We start from the raw sequence: 6,647 nt of genomic DNA, 5'->3' as shown, positions 1-6,647 counted from the left end.
TCCTCAGAAGAGGATGAAGATGTAACTGGAGAGCAAGTTGCTCAATATCTAGGAGCTATCATGAAGCTGAATGCCAAGTTGTTTGGTAATGAGACTTGGGAAGGTGAATCCCCCTTGCTCATTAGTGAACTAGATACATGGATTCAGAAAACTCTACCTCAAAAGAGACAAGATCCTGGTAAATTCTTAATACCCTGTACCATAGGCACCATGACCTTTAACAAGGCTCTGTGTGACTTGGTGTCAGGCATAAATCTTATGCCACTCTCTGTAATGGAGAAACTGGGGATCATTGAGGTACAGCCTGCCTTATTCTCACTTCAGTTGGCAGACAAGTCAGTAAGACAAGCTTATGGATTAGTAGAGGACGTGTTAGTAAAGGTTGAAGGCCTTTACATCCCTGCTGTATTCATAATCTTAGACATTAGGAAGGAAGAAGATGAATGCATCATCCTTGGGAGACCCTTCCTAGCCACAGCAGAAGTTGTGATTGATGTTAGCATAGGAGAATTAGTCCTTCAATTGAATGGGGACTACCTTATGTTTAAAGCTCAAGGACCTTCCTCTGCAACCATGGAAAAGAAGCATGAAAAGCTTCTCTCAGTACAGAGTCAAAAAGAGCCCCCACAGTCAAACTCTAAGTTTGGTGTTGGAAGGCCACAACCAAACTCTAAGTTTGGTGTTGAGAAGCCCCCTCATTCAAACTCTAAGTTTGGTGTTGGGAGGCCCTCATCATGCTCTGAATATCTGTGAGGCTCCATGAGAAACCACTGTCAAGCTAATGACACTAAAGAAGCCCTTGTTGGGAGGCAACCCAATTTTTATATATCTAATTTAAATTTTATTTTATTGTTATTTTGTGTTTTTATTAGGTTCATGATCATGTGGAGTCACGAAAAAAATACTAAAATTAAAAACAAAATCAAAAATAGAAGAAGAAAAATCACACCCTGGAGGAAGGACTTACTGGCGTTTAAACGCCAGTAAGGTGCATCTGGCTGGCGTTTAACGCCAGAACAGAGCATGTTTCTGGCGCTGAATGCCAGAAACAAGCAACATCCTGGCGTTTGAACGCCAGGAATATGCCTTGAGGAAAGCTGGTGCTGAACGCCAGTAACAAGCATGGAACTGGCGTTCAACGCCAGAAACATGCTACACATGGGCGTTGAACGCCAGAGTGTGCATCACTTCGGCGTTTAAATGCCAGAATGGTGTGCAAAGGCATTTTACATGCCTAATTGGTGCAGGGATGTAAATCCTTGACACCTCAGGATATGTGGACCCCACAGGATCATCTCAGGATCTGTGGACCCCACAGGATCCCCACCTAACATATTCTCTCCTCTTCTCAACATTCATTCTCTCTTTCCAATAAACACACTTCCCCAAAAACCCTTCACCAATCACCTCAACCTCTCTTCCCAATTACCCCCTTCACCACTCACATCCATCCACTCTTCCCCATAAACCCCACCCACCTTCAAAATTCAAAAATCTTTCCCACCCAACCCCACCCTAAATGACCGAAACTACACCCACTCCCCTCCCTATATATACCCTTCCATTCTACTTCATTTTCACACAACACAAACCCCCTCTTCTACACCTTGACCGAAACACCTTCCCTCAATCTCCTCCATATTTTCTTCTTCTTCTTCTTCTCTTCTTTCTTTTTTTGCTCGAGTGCGAGCAATAGTTTGGTGTGGTGAAAGCATAATCTTTTTGTTTTTCCATTACCATCAATGGCACCTAAGGCCGGAGAATCCTCTAGAAAAGGAAAAGGGAAGACAAAAGCTTCCACCTCTGAGTCATGGGAGATGGAAAGATTCATCTCCAAAAGTCATCAAGACCACTTCTATGATGTTGTGGCAAAGAAAAAGGTGATCCCTGAGGTCCCTTTCAAACTCAAGAAAAATGAGTATCCGGAGATCCGATATGAAATCCGAAGAAGAGGTTGGGAAGTCCTAACCAACCCCATGCAACAAGTCGGAATCTTAATGGTTCAAGAGTTCTATGCCAATGCATGGATCACTAGGAACCATGATCAAAGTGTGAATCCGAGTCCAAAGAATTATCTCACAATGGTTCGGGGGAAATACTTAGATTTTAGTCCAGAAAATGTGAGGTTGGCATTCTACTTGCCCATGATGCAAGGAGATGAACGCCCCTACACTAGAAGGGTCAACTTTAATCAAAGGTTAGACCAAGTCCTTATGGACATATGTGTGGAAGGAGCTCAATGGAAAAGAGACTCCAAAGGCAAGCCGGTTCAACTAAGAAGAATGGACCTCCAGCCTGTGGCTAGAAGGTGGTTAGAGTTCATTCAACGTTCCATCATCCCCACTAGCAACCGATCTGAAGTTACTGTGGATCGGGCCATCATGATTCATAGCATCATGATTGGAGAGGAAGTAGAAGTTCATGAAGTCATCTCCCATGAATTCTACAAAATAGCCGAAAAGTCCTCCACCATGGCAAGGCTAGCTTTTCCTCATCTTATTTGCCATCTATGTTACTCAGCTGGATTTATCATAGAAGGAGACATCCTCATTGAAGAGGATAAGCCCATCACCAAGAAGAGGATGGAGCAAGCAAGAGAGACCCTCCACAGATCTCAAGAGATGCATGAGGAAGCTCATCATCAAGAAATCCCTGAGATGCCTCAAGGGATGCACTTTCCTCCCAACAACTATTGGGAACAACTCAACACTTCTCTAGAAGATTTTAGCTACAATGTGGAACAATTAAGGGTGGAACATCATGAGCACTCCATCATTCTCCATGAAATAAGAGAAGATCAAAGAGCAATGAGGGAGGAGCAACAAAGGCAAGGAAGGGACATAGAAAAGCTTAAGGACATTGTTGGTCCTTCAAGAAGAAGACGCCACTAAGGTGGATTCATTCCTTGTTCTTACTTTTCTGTTGTTCGGTTTTTATATTATATGTTTATCTATGTTTTGTGTCTCTACTTCATGATCATTAGTGTTTAGTAACTATGTCTTAAAGTTATGAATAATTCCATTAATCTTTCACCTCTCTTAAATGAAAAATATTTTTAATTCAAAAGAACAAAGAAGTACATGAATTCCGAATTTATCCTTGAATTTAGTTTAATTATATTGATGTGGTGACAATACTTTTTGTTTTCTGAATGAATGCTTAAATAGTGCATATTTTTTATCTTGTTATTTATGAATGTTAAAACTGTTGGCTCTTAAAAGAATGATGAACAAAGAGAAATGTTATTGATAATTTGAAAAATCATGAAATTGATTCTTGAAGCAAGAAAAAGCAATGAAAAATAAAAGCTTGCAAAAAAAATAGAAAGAAAAAGAAAAAGCAAGCAGAAAAAGCCAATAGCTCTTAAAACCAAAAGGCAAGGGTAAAAAGGATCCAAGGCTTTGAGCATCGATGGATAGGAGGGCCCAAGGAAATAAAATCCAGGCCTAAGCGGCTAAACCAAGCAACAATTTTGGAATTAATAGAATATTCTCTTCTTTTTATCCTATTTGATTTTCAGTTGCTTGGGGACAAGCAACAATTTAAGTTTGGTGTTGTGATGAGCGGATAATTTATACGCTTTTTGGCATTGTTTTTAGGTAGTTTTTAGTAAGTTCAAGCTACTTTTAGGGATGTTTTCATAAGTTTTTATGTTAAATTCACATTTCTGGACTTTACTATGAGTTTGTGTCTTTTTCTGTGATTTTAGGTAATTTTTGGCTGAAATTGAGGGACTTGAGCAAAACTCTGATAGGAGGCTGACAAAGGACTGCTGATGCTATTGGAATCTGACCTTCCTGCACTCGAAATGGATTTTCAGGAGCTACAGAACTCCAAATGGCGCGTTCTCAACCGTGTTGGAAATTAGACATCCAGAGCTTTCCAGAAATATATAATAGTCTATACTTTATTCGAGAATTGACGATGTAAACTGGCGCTCAACGCCAGTTCCATGTTGCTGTCTGGAGTAAAACGCCAGAAACACGTCACGACCCGGAGTTGAACGCCCAAAACACGTTACAACTTGGCGTTCAACTCCAAAAGAAGCCTCAGCTCATGGATAGATCAAGCTCAGCCCAAACACACACCAAGTGGGCCCTGGAAGTGGATTTATGCATCAATTACTTACTCATGTAAACCCTAGTGGCTAGTCTAGTATAAATAGGATAATTTACTATTGTATTAGACATCTTCGGTCTCAGTTTTATTTTATTCTTCATCTGAGGAGACTATTGATCATGTTTTGGGGGGGCTGGCCATTCGGCCATGCCTGAACCTTTCACTTATGTATTTTCAACGGTGGAGTTTCTACACACCATAGATTAAGGGTGTGGAGCTCTGCTGTACCTCAAGTTTCAATGCAATTACTACTATTTTCTATCCAATTCGAATTATTCCTATTCTAAGATATTCGTTGCACTTCAACTTGATGAATGTGATGATCTGTGACAGTCATCATCATTCTCACCTATGAACGCACGTGATTGACAACCACTTCCGTTCTACCCTAGACCGGACGCATATCTCTTGGATTCCTTAATCAGAATCTTCGTGGTATAAGCTAGAATTGATGGCGGCATTCATGGGAATCCGGAAGGTCTAACCTTGTCTGTGGTATTCCGAGTAGGATTCCGGAATCGAATGACTGTGACGAGCTTCAAACTCCTGAAGGCTGGGCGTTAGTGACAGACGCAAAAGAATCAAGGGATTCTACTCCAACCTGATTGAGAACCGAAAGATGATTAGCCGTGCTGTGACAGAGCATTTGGACCTTTTTCACTGAGAGGATGGGATGTATCCATTGACAACGGTGATGCCCTATATACAGCTTGCCATAAAAGGGAGTGATAAAATTGGATAAAAGCAGTAGGAAAGCAGAGATTCAGGAGGAGCACAGCATCTCCATACGCCTATCTGAAATCCCCATCATTGGATTACATGAGTAACTTTATCTTTATTTTATGTTTATTATTTATTAATTTTTGAAAATCCATAATCAATTACTATCCGCCTGACTGAGATTTACAAGATGACCATAGCTTGCTTCATACCAACAATCTCTGTGGAATCGACCCTTACTCACGTAAGGTTTATTACTTGGATGACCCAGTACACTTGCTGGTTAGTTGAACGGAGTTGTGACCACACATAGTAAAGAGCTATTATCTCGAATTAAATTTCATACAAGTACAAAGAGTACGAATCACAATTTCGTCCACCAACTACCCTTTTTGTTCTTTTCTTTTTCATATGAGCAGGAACAGGGATAAAGACATTCTTGTTGAAGCTGATCCTGAACCGGAAAGGACTCTGAAGAGGAAGCTAAGAGAACCTAAAGCACCACACTTCAGAGCGGACCTTACAGCAAAATTTTGAAAAAGAGGAAAACATGGAAGCTGGTGGACGAAATTGTGATCCATATTCTTTTGTACTTGTATGAAATCATTATTGTGGCACCAGTTGAATTCACAACTCCGTTCAACTAACCAGCAAGTGTACTGGGTCATCCAAGTAATAAACCTTACGCGAGTAAGGGTCGATCCCACAGAGATTTTTGGTATGAAGCAAGCTATGGTCACCTTGTAAATCTCAGTTAGGCAGATTAAATTGGTTTATGGGTTTTCGGAAATTAATAATAAAAAGAAAATAAAAGGGATAGAAATACTTATGTAAATTAATAGTGGGAATTTCAGATAGGTGTATGGAGATGCTGTGTTCCTCTTGAAACTCTGCTTCACTACTCGCTCTTCCTTCAATTCTTCTTATTCCTTTCCATGGCAAGCTGTATGTAGGGCTTCACCATCATCGGTGGCTACTTTCAATCCTCTCGGGAAAATGGTCCTATGCGCTGTCACTGCACGGCTAATCTTCTGGAGGCATCACCCTTGGTTGATGGCTACATCCCATCCTCTCAGTGAAAATGGTCCAAATGCTCTGTCACAGCACGGCTAATCATCTGTCGGTTCTCAATCAGGTTGGAATAGAATCCATTGATTCTTTTGCGTCTGTCACTAACGCCCAGCCTTCAGGAGTTTGAAGCTCGTCACAGTCATTCAATACCGGAATCCTACTCGGAATACCACAGCAAGGTTAGACTTTCCGGATTCCCAGGATCCTACTCGGAATACCATAGACAAGGTTAGACTTTCCGGATCCTCATGAATGCCGCCATCCATCTAGCTTATTCTGTTGGGGAATCTAAGAGATATGCGCCCGGCCTAAGGTAGAACGGAAGTGGTTGTCAATCACGCGCGTTCATTGGTGAGAATGATGATGAGTGTCACAGATCATCACATTCATCAAAGTGTTGTGCAACGTATATCTTGGAATAAGAATAAGAGGAATAAGAATAAGAGAGAATTGAATAAAAAGTAATAGTAATTGTATTGAATCTTGAGGTACAGCAGAGCTCCACACCCTTAATCTATGTTGTGTAAAAACTCCACCGTTGAAAATACATAAGTAAAAGGTTCAGGCATGGCCGAATGGCCAGCCCCCTTGAGTGATCAAGAGACCGAATAATCAAAGGCTAAACAGTCAAGAGATTAAACTGTCAAAAGATGTCTAATACAATAGTAACTTATCCTATTTATACTAGACTAGCTACTAGGGTTTACATGAGTAAGTAATTGATGCATAAATCCACT

The sequence above is a fragment of the Arachis duranensis genome, chromosome 4 (assembly GCF_000817695.3).
Source record: "Arachis duranensis cultivar V14167 chromosome 4, aradu.V14167.gnm2.J7QH, whole genome shotgun sequence".
NCBI classification, from domain to species: Eukaryota; Viridiplantae; Streptophyta; class Magnoliopsida; order Fabales; family Fabaceae; genus Arachis; species Arachis duranensis.
Note: the sequence above shows the minus strand (reverse complement) of the source record.